Source organism: Petaurus breviceps, unplaced genomic scaffold, assembly GCF_028583685.1.
Source record: "Petaurus breviceps papuanus isolate PSGF00001 unplaced genomic scaffold, PetGlider_PUasm1.0 90977, whole genome shotgun sequence".
Taxonomy (NCBI): domain Eukaryota; kingdom Metazoa; phylum Chordata; class Mammalia; order Diprotodontia; family Petauridae; genus Petaurus; species Petaurus breviceps.
Genome location: NW_027187391.1, coordinates 39,517,443 through 39,531,900, shown reverse-complemented (window position 1 = coordinate 39,531,900; position 14,458 = coordinate 39,517,443). Strand labels below are relative to the sequence as shown.

The 14,458-nt window shown below is 35.6% G+C and overlaps 1 long non-coding RNA gene across 1 annotated transcript in view; it reads left to right on the top strand.

Moving 5' to 3' along the window:
* The window catches only part of LOC138153267 (uncharacterized), a 151,219-nt gene continuing 136,761 nt past the window's right edge, over positions 1–14,458 (top strand). The window contains exon 1 of the long non-coding RNA XR_011166321.1: positions 1–244. This is a non-coding gene — a long non-coding RNA (uncharacterized lncRNA). The remainder of the gene's footprint in view (positions 245–14,458) is intronic.

Sequence of the window (14,458 nt, the reverse complement as noted above, 5' to 3'; positions counted from 1 at the left end):
ATGTTTTTTATATTGAAATGATTATGTTTGTTGATGATTGCTAGGGTTCATAACAAAGAGAAGTTAAAAATAAAACAAAAAGAAAGAAGGGCAGTGCTTTGAGTGCCAGGATAAGGAGTCTGAACTTTAACCAAGAGATAGTAAGGAACCACTGAATGATTTTAAGCAGGGGAGTGACCTGACCAGAGATGTAAGCATCCAACACTAGGCTGACAACTAGAGTGAAGGATGAGCTAGAAAAAAGGTAAGACCATATCACTCCCCACCCTCAATAAATTCCACTGGCTTTCTATTATCTCTAGAATGCACAAACTCTTCTGTTTGGCAGAAGCCCTTTACAACTTAGCTCCAACAAACCTTTGTAAACCTTTGATATGTTGCTCACCTTCATGCACTCTACAATCCAGCTAAACTGTTCTTGCTGTTTCTCATGGATAACATGCCTAAACTTGTAGGGTTTGTTTTCATTCTTGTCTCTATAGCCCTAGTGACTGGCATGTTGTTGTTTAGTTGTTCAGTGGTGTCCAACTCTTTGTGACCCCATGGACCATAACTCGCCAATACTGTCCATGGGATTTTCTTGGCAAAAATATCAGAGTGGTTTGCTGTTTCCTTCTGCATTGCATTAAGGCAAACAAAAACTAAATGACTTGCCCAGGGTCACATAGCTAGTAAATGTCTGAGGTTGGATTTGAACTCATGTCTTCCTGACTCCAGGCCCACCACTGTATCTACCAAATCACCTAGATGCTTAATCTTATTAAGCACATAGTAGCTACTTAATAAATGTTAGCTGGGTTGAGTTGAGTTGAATTGATTTGAATTACAATGAGTGCATTATTGGCATCCATACTGGATTGAGATTAACCATAGAAGAAAAAAAAAGTGCTAAAATGTGTTACCATGATATCCTGAGTGGATAAGTAAGCAATAGGAGTATCAGAACTGGTATCTGGTATGACTTTTTTGTCCATAATACACAGCTGTTAGAATGTTTTCCCATTTATGAATGAATGTTGAAGTTCGGGCTGTGTGTATGGATTAGAATCAAAATCAAGGGAGGCATTGTGGGGTAGAAGAAAACATAATGAATGTGGCATGAAAGGACCTGTTATCAAGTTCAAATGCTGCAGTTTGCTGGCCTTATGAACTCAGGCAGGCCATTCAATTTCTTGGAGCTTAGGCTCATAGCAAGAAAGATTCCTCAGAAGACATCTAATAGAAAAACTTCATTTTACAAATGAAGAAACTGAGTCTAGAGAAGTTGAGTGACTTGCCCAAAGTCATGCTAGTACTAAATAACAGAGTTAGATTTTACACCCAGGTTTTCTAATTCCAAACTGAGTGTGAAATGGGGATAATAATATTTGCACTTTCTATCTCATGGGTAGTTGTGAGGGCCAGATGAGATAAAGGTTGCAAAGTTTCGCAAACATACAGTGTCATATAAATGAATGTAGATAATATCAGTCAAGAGCTTTACAAACTTTGAACTACCACATAAATGCTTGATTCTATTATTATTATTATTATTATTTTAACTGATACTGGGAAGACATTATTAGAAGACAAGTACATTGAACGGAGAGCATTTAGTAGTTACTGTTGCCTTAATGTCCTTTTCTATATAGCTGCTAGTTTTTGCTGTGTTACATATTTCTCATCCCCATTTTACTACTTAGTAATTAATTTCTCTTTTGACTTCCAGTAGTGCTTATCTTGCTTACTATTCCTTTGGAAGTTAAGATTCCATTTAATTAGTATTTTTTAAATACCCACTAGTATGTTAGGCTGGAATTCAAAGGCACCCCAGAAAGGGAAATAGTCCCTGACCTCTAGGAGCTTACATTCTACTAGTAGTATGAGTTGCCCTTGTGGTTATTTATTCTTTATCTCAGTTGTTGCAGTCATGTCTGAATCTTTTAAAAACTTTTTTTTAATTAATTAATTTTATTTTATTTTTTACTTTTCATGTCTGATTCATTGTGACCTCATGTGGATTTTTCTTGACAAAGATACCAGAGTGGGTTGCCATTTTCTTCTCCAGCTCATTTTATAAATAAGGAAACTGAGGCAAACAGGGCTAAGTGACTTGCCCAGGATCATACAGCTAGTAAGCCTCTGAATCTGGATTTGAACTCAGATCTTACTGACTCCAGCACCAGCACTCTATCAACCACGCCTCCTAGCTATCTATGCAGGCCTTATTTTCACAATTAGACTTTAATCCCTCTGAAGGCAGAAACTTTTTTTCATATTTCTTTTTATCCTTAGAGTCCTGCATAGTACTGTGCTGACAATAGGTGCTCAACAAAATTTGTCGATGGTTTTGATTATGATGAAGTGAGGAGTAAATCAAGAGGGAAAATCAAAGTTCAAACAGAGAGGAAAAAACTCCCTTTGGTTAATATTAATCAACATTTTACCTCTAGCTAACCTTGTGATCTAGGTATGATCTTGAATCACTGTAGAATAGAAAATGTAAGCAAAGATAAAGTGAGTGATGAGATCTATGGAAACTAGAAACACTCAATGATCACTGAAATGATGTAATCAAGAAGAAATCTAGAACCTGGAACACAATGCACAGAAATTTGAGTTCATAAATGGAGATCTGGAAAAATGGCAGATCACCAGTTCCATTTCAGCATCTCAGTGAAAAGGAATGACCCACACCACAGTGGTTGTTCCATAACTTGGAATGTTATTGCCCCCCTGTGGAAGATAAAGAAGATACCTTCTCAAGCACCTACATGAAATTATCTCTGAAGGGTACTACATCCATTTTTTCTATCAATTTAGTCATGAAATAATATTTGAAATATTATATGGATTGATCACAGCTGAGGAAAAGGCTGTTCATCCCCAAAGGGACTGCATAAGGTATTTCCATAGACATTTCAGTAGAAAGAAATACAAATTGGATTTTGGTTCACCAACCAAGTATATGGGTAGTTTGAGTTCTTGATCATAAATAGAGAAAGGAGAAGTTGGGTACAAGGTAGCCAGTGTGGTAGAGTGGAAATAATCAACAAAGACCTGGAAGTTGAATTTTGCCTGTGTAATTAAAGACAAGTCATAACACTGCCCCTCCCCCCAGCCTTAATTTTCTCATTTATAAAAAATGGAGATAACAGGATCAATCTCACAGGGCTGCCATGTGGATCAAATGAAGGCCTTAATGAAAGTTCTTTGTAAACATTAAAACCTGATATAAATGGAAGTTATGTTCACATTAGATCCAAGACACATTCTGGAGTTGGGGTGGGGTCAAGCAAAGGTGAGGAATGAGAGCTGCCCTTATGTATCCAAAGGACACAGGAATAAGATTTATTCTACATAGTCTTAGAGGATAGAGGGGAACAAGATAGAATCATAGAGTTTGAAGCTATCAAGTCTGACCCTTGTATTTTATAGATGAAGCAATTGAAACTGAGGGAGGTTAAGTGACTTAGCTAATATCATACAGCTAATAAATTCATGAAGCAGTATCTGAAATCAAGTCAAATGGTAATAACAGTGGTAGTGGGGAAGTTACTGGGAGACTGATGTTAGCTTAGCATGAAAAGCCTTCTAAGAAATTAGAATTGTCTATAAATAGAACAGCTCTTTTGGTAGAAGAGTGAGGCTCTTGCCTTTGTAAGTATTCATTAGAGATACATCCATCAGGATGTAGAGTGAATTTGTGCTTTGGTGGAAGGCTAGACTAGCTGTAAGATTCTATGAATCTATATGATCCGTGCCAAATTTAGCACTGTGCACAGGACACTATTCTGGGCAGCACACATATCGTAATTGCTTAACATAGGATAGACTAATATAGAAACACAATTACCAGGAAGGAAGAGACAGATACTTCAACAACATGTTCATGTGAAAAATTGATCTGGGACATGGTTATCTGATTCCAAAGATCAAGTTAGAGCCAAATCAGCAAAGGAAAGATTCCGAAGGTATTGTTTTTCAAATACTTTAAAGGGACAAGCTTTATGACCTCTGACCATTTAAAACCCTGCATACGATGTTCAGAAGACCTGACTCAAGCTGTCAACTTTCCCTAACCTCTCATTATACTCCCTTCTTTAAGGATCAGAGTCTTTTCAAAATAAATGTTTCTTTCTTTTAAAAAAAATATAATATTTCATTTTCCCCCAATTACATGTAAAAATAATTTTTAGCATTTGTTTTTTTTAATTTTTTTTGAGTTCCAAATTCTCTCCCTTCCATACCCCCTCACTTGAGAAAGCAAGCAATTTGGTTTAGGTTATACATGTATAGTCATGAAACATACAAAACAGATTTTTCTAAAGATCTCTAGTCCATTACAGACTACTTACAGGAGTATGTTAGTGCCTTGAAAAAAGAGAAAAAAGGAAGTTCAGAAGGAAGTACAGACAAACACGATAGTCTTGAAAGTTTATTATATATTAAAAAATTAATTAATACATAAGAGATTTGTGCTATCACATATAATCTTTTTTCTCTGTTCTATGTTTCTGGAAATGTTACATCTTTTTATCTCTTTTTTTGATGTTTGTTAAATTCAGAATTTAAAAAAAATTAAAAAGGTTAGTGCCTTGAAGGCAGGGACTATCTTTTGTGCCTTTGCATTCTGTTACCTAACACAGTGCTTAATAAATATGATGAATTAACTTGAATTATAATGTCATGATTCCCTAGACCTCTAAGGAGCTGTTTTTTTTAAAAAAATTTCAATGATTAGTTTAAACCTAAATGGGAATTTCTGTTCTGTATTTACTAGCTGTTCCCCAGACCGGACATTCGATCTTCCTATTTTGTATATTTGTATCAGTCAACACCCATTTGGAGAGTACCTTTCCTTCTCACCTCTCCCATTCAGAATCTTTAGTGGGCTTCACGCCTCAATTCAAATACTACCTATTCTCTGAAGCCTCCTCTGATTCCCTTAGGTTATTAGTGCTCTTTAATCATCCTCAATTTACCCCAATTGTACTTGTTTGTATACAAGTATGCATCCTCTTTTCCCCACCCCTGCCCACCTCAGATAGAATTAAAGATCTTCGAGGGCAGAAATAGAAGGAGGGAAACAAGGTTGGCTTTGACAAAGGTAAAGGCAGCCTCTTCATTAGAGAATGAAAAAAAGAAAAAAAGAATGGGTAAAAATGTAGTGGGGCAGCTAGGTAGTGCAGTGGTGCTGGCCCTGGAGTCAGAAGGACCTGAGTTCAAATACAACCTGACACTTACTAGCTGTGTGATCCTGAGTAAGTCACTTAACCCTGTTTGCCTCAGTTTCCCACTGTAAAATGAGCTGGAGAAGAAAATGGCAAACCACTCCAGTATCATAGCCAAGAAAACCCCAGATGAGGTCATTAAGAGTCAGACACAATTGAACACTTTTTAAAACTTTAAGTCCAAACCTCTATCCACTATGTTGCCCAGCTGCCTACATCCAGAAGACAAGAGGCAGTGTATTCCACTTCATTGGAGGTCTTCAATGAAAGACTGAGTTGTAAAAAGGATCCTTGATCAGATATTGGAAGGTGTGTGGGGATTGTTTTGAGATTCTGTAATTCTGATTCTTTGGAAGTGATTGGGAATTCTTGCTTGAATCCAGAGTATATAATCATAACCCAAGATACCTATGGATAATATATGTTCACAAAATTCTGGTGAAATAAGAAGATATGAAATAATCATTTGCCTTCTGGTCTCTGAGTCCCTGGTTCCACAAGCCCACTTATACTTTTTGTACCCTGAGACTCCATACCTCTTATACATTTGTTTAGGATTGCTGATATGCTTGATTCCCCAGAGGTGGCAGATGATATTTCTGGTATTTGGGTTCCCAGGGCCTTGACTAAGCTCAGCCCTGGTGCCAGCCAATACTATCCCAAAATGCCAGGGGATAAGCTAGACTTTAGATATTGCTAAAATTAATAGTCTAATTTTAGAAATATCCACCCTATTGGTCATAATCCCATCCAATAAATGCTCAGATGCTGACAGGGTCTGTTCTCATCCTGGATTTTGGTGGTATGAAAGCTTATGAAATACAAAGGTTGGTATGTACATCCTTCTCTCTATGACTGATAGTTGGAATTAATATGGAAACTTTCCACAATAAGTGGAACTCTTGAAATACCTGAACATTTCACTGCAGTACATTCAGCAGCATGTAAAGTAAAGTGACCACTAGACTTGGGGTGAGGAAGACTTGGGTTCAGATTCTGCCTCAGACACTTTGTAGTTGTGTGAACCTGGACAAGTCATTTAACCTCTGTTAGTCTCAGTTTCCTCATCTGTAACATAGGGATAATAATTCCTATAGTAGGTAGCTCCCAGAGTTAGCTTACGTTAATGCTTACTATGTCCAAAAGCGCTTTGTCCTAATGGTAGAGTCTCACTTATGACTGTCTAATCTCAATATGAATGTCCCATAGACAGCTTAAACTCAATATGTCCAAAATGGAACTCATTATCTTTCCCTCCCAAACCCTCCTTTCTTCCTAACTTGCCTATTACTGTTAAGGGTATCACTATCCTCCCAGTCAAATAGGCTTGCAACTTAGAAGTCATTAAAAAAATTTTTTTTTGTTATTTTTTTCTAGAAGTCATTTAAAAATTAATTTATTTATATTTAGTTTTCAACATTCATTTCCACAAGATTTTGAGTTCCAAATTTTCTCCCCATCTGTCCCCTCCCCCCACCCCAAGATGGTGTTCATACTGATTAGAAGTCATTCTTTACTCCTTGTTTCTTTCTTACTCCCCTTCCCCTATATGTATTCTGTTGCCAAAGCCTACTGATTTTTACCTCCGTTGCATCTCTCCTTTATGCTCTGTTCTTTACTTTTATATTACCACAACCCTGGAGAATGGTCTTATCATTTTATGCTGGGATTATTCCGGGTTGGTCTTCCTGTCTCAGCTCTCTACCTTAATTCTCTCTACTGATTCCAATTCTTTTTCAACTCAGCTGTCAAAATGATCTTCCTAAAGAACAGGTCTAACCAGGTTACTACCCTCTTCAACAAACTTCCATGGGTCCCTATAACTTCCAGGATCAAATAGGAAATCTTTTTGTTGTTCAAAGTCCTTCATAATCTGCCCCACCTCCTCCTACCTTTCCAGTGTTTTCACCTTACTCATCCTTACTTACACTGTGATCCAATGACACTAGACTCCTTGCTGTTCCTCTCACAAGATGCTCCATCTACTAACTCTATGCATTTTTACTGGCTTTAACTCATACTTGGAATTTTCTCTCTCCTTATCTCCTAACTTCTCTGGTTTCCTTTAAATCACAGTTAAAATCCCCATTAATGCTAGTGCTTTCCTTCTTTTTATCATCTCCAATTTATCCTGTCTGTATCTGGTTTGTACATAGTTGTTTTCATGTGTCTCATTAGATTGTGAGCTTCTTGAGACTTTAGGGGACCCCCCCCCTTTCCAATCCATCTTTAACTCAGCTGTCAAACTGATCTTCCTAAAGTACAGGTCTCACCACGTTACCCTCCTTCTTCAGCAAACTTCCATGGCTCTCTCTCTCTTTTCCAATGTTCAATCTAATGCCTAGCACATAATAGGTACTTAATAAAAGATTATTGATTGACTGAGGTATTATTTGTATAGTAAAATTCTCGAGAACATGGGAAATATAATTTTGGCGGCTTCTGTTGTACATCTGTTGCCATGTACATTCATTTCAAACAGGGATTGTTTTATTCATTGTATCTGCGTCCTCGGTACCCAGCTCAGTATCTGGCACATAATAGATACTTTGCAAGTACATGTTGATTGAGTAAATAATCGCTCTTGTGTTATGATCCTATCCAAGGTTCACTCTGGGATCATCAGAATTTATTTCATGTCTATGTTTCCATAACAAAGACTGAAGGGTTCTTGGCTCTTATGCATCTACACAAATATTTACAGCATAAGACAGTTTGTGCTAAATGGTAAAAAATAGTGGTAAAAACTAAGAGTTATAGAAGGTCAGAGGAGGGAAGGAAGATTTCTAAAGGAAGTGATGAGAGAGCTCCAGGGAGGTGGTAGGTAGTATTTAAACTGGTCCTTGAAAGATTGATAGAATTTCCTTAGGTGAAGGGTGTAAGGGTAAGGGAAGACATACCATGTAGAGAACAAAGGGAAAGCAAAGAAAAATGGTGGTTTTAATTTGTGGTTCTCTAATTACAAGAACATATGAAGGAAGATTCTATCTGTATCAAGAGAAAGAATTGATAAACAGAAGTGTATATATAGAATGATTGTGTATATATGTGTGTGTGTATCTAATGGTAGCCATCCCTAGGGCTGGGGAGGGGTGAAGGAAAAAAAGAAATTTTCATGATAACATATATTTAAAAGGAACAGCAAGTTGTACATAATAGACTTGCAGTTTGATGTACCATCATCTTTTTTTATTATACTATGTTATTGAAATGTTTGTTTTATTCCATTAATTAAAAATAAAATAAATAAAACTTTAAAAAATACAAAGTGGTAGGAAAATGTAGGATATGTCATACTTAAAAATATGGCTTTAGGAAGATTTCATCAGGGGTGGGATGAATCATTTAGGAGACAATGTGCAGGTAGTATCTATTTATAAGGCTTTTATAATGATATAGATGTTAATAGACCAGAATTAGGCTAGCTGAGTTATTGGTACATATAAAAATAATTTCCCCCAATTATATGTTTAAATGATTTTTTAACATTTGTGTTTGTTTTTAAAGTTTTGAGTTCCAAACTCTATCCCTCCCTTTCTTTCCTCTCCCTCCTTGAGACAGTAAGCAATCGGATATAGGTTATACATATGCAATCATGTAAATATGTTATTGATTTCAACTTGCTGTATAGACTGTAGAGAAAACCAGGTTTATAAAATATGAAATTTGGGGGAAACTGTTGGTTTCCTTGGAGTTCAGGAGAATTTTACCTTGATTGCTTTTCTGAATGGAGGATATAAATGTTATATATAAATGGCACCTCTCTCAGTGAAAGAGGATGTCTATCACTGTGTAAAAAGGGAAGGGACAATTTTGGCATCTGTTTCTTAAACTCTGCACAGTCTCTTGGGTTTATCAAGAAACAAACAAATCTCTGATTCACTTTTGGGTCAGTGGAAGGTGTTGACTGATTCCACTTCTCTAAGGCAGCTCCCTCCTGCCTCCCTGATTTCAAGAATTAATTGCTCTGGACCTATTATTAGGCTTATCTTTAAGTACTTTCAAATAATCTCCTAATATCTGCCTATTTCTCTATCTGCCCTACTCTGTGGTCCTTATTTCTTTCCTAAAAAAACTCTACCCTGACTTTGATTAGTTTTATCTTTGATTGGATAATGGATATGCTTACTAGTTTCAAAATGATTTTCACATTTATTATCTTATTTAATTCAATCAGACAAGCATTTATTAAATATCTACCATGTGACTGACACTGAAATTACAAAGACAAAAATAAGATTGTTCCTGTTTAATGCCTAGCATAGTGACTACACACATGAGTGATGGTGATGGGGGGAAGGGGAGGGGAGAGAATAAGCATTCATTAAGTACCTTCTCTGGGCCAGGCACTGTGCTAAGCACTTTACAAATATTATTTCATTTGATCCTCACAAGCACTCTGTGAGGTAGGTGCTAGACTCCCATTTCGTAGTTGAGGAAATTGAACCACACAAAAGTTAAGTGACTTGTCCAGAGTCTCATGACTAATAAGTGTCTGAGGCAGGAATTGAATTCAAGTCTTCCTGACTCCATGCCTAATGTCCTAATAGGCACTTAATAATACATGCTTGTTGATGGATTGATTCAATAGTTTAAAAGGAAATTTTGTAATTTAGGTTATTCAAGCTGCCTCTTGACAGACCATAGCAGAAAGATTACTCTGTACATTGGGATGTGCACATTGGTGCTAGCAGAGAACACCTAGGTCAGTCATGTTTGCTGAGTCTTACTTTCTTCGTTAGTAAAAGGGGAATTGGCTTATTGCAATGTTTCTCAGTCTTTTTGGACTTTAGACCCCTTTACACTCTTAAAAATTATCTTTTGTCTGTATGAGTTTATTAAATTCATTTGTTAAATATTATTTATTTATAATATAAATATTTATAAGATGTACATTTATTAAATATTATATTATTTATAATAACAATAAAAAATAAAACAGATAACATTTAAAAATATTTTTAATTAAAAAAATAACCCATCAACACCAACAAAAAGGACATATTATTATGGAAAATATTTTTTTCCCAAAATAAATAATAATTAGTGAGAAGTGACATTGTTTTACATATTTTTGCAAAGCTCTTCAATGACAATAGAAAGAAGCTGCACGCTCATTTCTACTTTCATATTCAATTTGTTTTAATGTTATACTGACTGAATTTTAAGATTGTCTAGCTTCACAAAGATATAATGAGAAAAACTGATGAGGTCAGGGAACCATGAAATGTTGAGGTATAGAGTTAGGGGTGCTCGAGTCCCCAAAATACCAATATGCTGGGTCCTGCTGAATGAATTTGACTTAAGTCTTCTCTCAGCCAAGAAAAAGCAAAGTTTATTAAAGATTTGCCATATTGGGTAGACTCTTAAGGAGCCTCGGTATCTGTGATGCTTGTACTGGACAAGTGGCCAGAATAATCTGACAGAGTAAATCTACACTAGATCATTCTCTAGTGCTCTCACACCTCATGGAGGCAAGATGAGTCTTATATACAGAAAGGTTGTGGGAGGAATCTAGGGGTGGGCTAGGGGAGGAGTTTGGGGAGGGTCTTCAAGAGGAGCCAAACAGGCCAGACTCCAGTGATGAGAGGTCAAGGGTGGGAGGTAGCTGGAGGCTACCTGGAGATGGAGGGTCTGGGAGGATCAAGGGTGGGAGCTAGCTGGACTAAGGAGGGCAAGACTAGTGGAGGGCTAGACTAGTAACAGAGGTTTGGGCCAGTGGCAATGAAAGGTTTATGGCATCAGGCAAATGCCTCATCAAATGGGAAGATTCAATCAGAGTTCAAGGGGGTTCCCAGAGCCTGTACCTCATCAAAATGATTATTAATAACCAATGATTTGGGGAAGTCTAGAGTTCTTCCTTTTCTAAAATTCTCATTTCAAAGTTCAGCTTCTGAGGGACATTACTGATAATGGGATTGAATTAACTCTCTCCTCAATCTGGGTGTCATTACTCCACCTAACTTTACAAGGAATTTAATCCAAGGTGAACTTCCTGACCCATTGTGTTCTGCTCAGACTTGGGTAGGGAATAAAAATTTTTTGAACAGATTGCCCAAGGCTGGGCAATTTAGAAGTAAATAACATAAATTTACATTGTCCAGCCCCTTATTGAAATGGGTCCACCTTTTATTGTAATATTCATTCTCTCTCATTAATTGTTAACCCATCAGAGTGGACTGCACCCTCAGGAATACTCTTTCTTCCACAGGCATATAAACTGTGACCCCACCACCATGATTGGTCATTGGCATTCGAAAGTGTCGCTGATCCTTTTATTATTAATAAAATGCTAGCATTATTAATACAATGATTACTCAGAAACTGTCTCTTGAAGTTTTTAAGCATAACAATATAGTTGGAAAAGGGAAGAATATTTTAATAGGCAAATCACATCTTAGTTTTATTATGAAAATAGTTTTGACCTAGTAGGATCCCTGAAAGTATTTCAGGGACCCCCAACCATGGACCACACTTTGAGAACCAATGGATTAGATAGAAGATAGAATGAACTAGATAGATTTCTAATATTCTATGGTCATTCTACTTTGTCTTATCACTTTTATTGAATGGATGAGGTAGGGTGTGAATAAACAGTAATAAATGATAAAGTTAAGGATAGATTCTTATTAATAAATAACCTTTTAATTAATTAATAAAATAACCTTGAACACAGGATATTTCCTTTCTCTTCCTTAATCCCTTTCTTATGATCAAGTAACTCTTCCTTAAATGAAACCATGTAAAGACTGGATCTAATACACTAAGAGTCTTAATCTAGGAGTCTTAAGTGGTGCCAAGAATAGTGAGATTGTTAGGAGTGTGTGACATTTGAAAGGAGTTTGCAACTTGGATCATCAAAGTTAAGGGATGGACAGATTTGGGAAGGAGGTGTGGCTTGGGTTTTAAGAGAAAGTGATTAGGAAAGCAAAAGCATATTCTGGAATTCAGTCCAGACAGTTACTAAATTCACATTTTATGCATAGTACCTAGGGTTGTATAAAGGATATAAAAGGAACATACAAATCTGCCCTCTATTAACTTGGACATATTCCACACATATTGTAACAATTTGAGAAGACTTATGAAATTCTATATAAATGAATGCAAACTGACAATTCACTTTAGGTTACTTACTCTGCATTAAGTGTTGTGATAGAGTGGAAAGAAGACTCAGTTTGGAATCAGAGGATCAGGTTTGAATTTTTATTCAACTACTTACCACTTGTGTGATCATGGGAAGGGGGAAGAAAACAAGGATTTATTAAGAGTTTACTATGCCTCAGGTACTATACTAAGTACTTTATAAGTATTACATCCCTTAATCCTTAGAACATCACTGGAAGATATGTGCTATTATTATCCCCATTTTGCAGTTGAGGAAACTGAGGCAGACAGTCATTAAGTAACTTGCCCAGGGTCATACAGCTAATGTGACTGAAGCAGGATTTGAACTCAAGACTTCCTGACTCCAGGCTCAGTAGTTCTACTCACAGAGCCACCTAACTGTCCAATCTAATTTGTCTTGGACAAGTCATAACCTCTTTCGACTTCAGGTCATTATACGTAAAGTGAGAGTGTCTCAGCATTTCCTTCCAGCTATAAATCTATGGTCCTATAAGCTTAAGTAGTGAAGAAAAGAAGAATTCAAATCAAGAAGGTTCCCAAAGAAGGATTTATTATCTGAACTTAAAAATTAAAATCAATGAAGATAATTTAAGGATTATTTGTATTTTTCCTTTATTTTCCACTTCTCAGAGTCACAATTTACTATGTAAAAGGCATACATAATATTACTACTTTATTTTATTTTTGTATAGTACTTATCATGAAGGATTTTAAGCCAAATCTCTCAATTGCTAATGATTTCATGAATCACAATTCAAAAATCTTAAATAAAATCCTGCCAAACAGATTATATAGCAATTTATCCAAGAAATCATTCTGTCATGGCCAAGCTGGATTTTTGTTAGGGATGCAAGGATAGTTAAATTTTAGGAAAATTTAATGTAATCAGTAATATTAAAACCAAAAAACACCCCGAGTCATATGATGCATCAATAATAGATGTATTAAAAAAACTTTGACAAAGTACAATACCAATATGTGCTAAAAAACAAAGGATAGGCATAGAAGGATCTTTTAAAATATCATAACAAGAATCTATTTAAAACCAAAAGCAGGCATCATTTGCAATGAGGATATACTAGAAGCTTTCCCAATAAATATAGAAGAAAAGGATAAATGCCTGTTCTCTCACTATTATTTAAGGTAGTTCTAGAAATAACAGCCATAGTTGTAAGACAAGAGAAAGAAATTAAAGGTATAAAGACAGGCAAAGAAGAAATAAAACTATCCCTATTTTCTGATGATGTTATGGTTTACTTAGTAAATCTGAGAGAATAAGCAAAGAAACTAATTGAGACAATTAATAACTTGAGCAAAGTTATAGGCTACAAAATAAATCTATAAATCTATATAATCTATTAAATCAATAACATTTCTGTATGTAATAACAGACTTTAAAAAGTAAAAATAGAAAGAGAAATTCATCCAAAATAACCATAAAACATAAAATATTTGGGAATCAATCTGTCAAAGTTAATCTACATAGATTTAATTACAAAATTCTCCTTAAAGACATAAAGAAAAATTTAGATAGCCATGTCATGTCAATATAATAGACAACACTATCATGGTTAATTTCCAGTTTTAATGCTGTTCCAACCAAAGAAAGACTTTGTAGAACTTGACAAAATAATAACAGAACTCATTTGGAGAAACAAAAAACCTAGACTATCAAAGGAAGTAAGGGAAAAAAGCTGGGAAGAGGGGTGTGATAGCATTTTCATATCTCAAATTATACTGTTATACATCAGCAAAAAAACCATTTCATTTGGGTTAAAAAAGAGAGATAGGGATCAATAAATGGAATAGACTAAACAAGGGAGACTCAGAAATAAAGGAACTCAATAACCCAGTATTTGATAAACCTGAAAATATAAATAACTTGGGAAAGAACTTTATTTGATAAAAAAAAAAAGAAAAATTCTTGGGGAATTTGGTATAACGCAGTATAAGTTAGGATTAGATGAACACCTTATAAAATATTGTATGATAAATTAAAATGGCTACATATTCTGAACATTAAAGATTATAACACAGAGGAGAGACAAATCATAGATCTTTTACATCTCTGGGTAGGAGATATAGTCTTAAATAAGGGATAGAGGCAAATGCAAAAT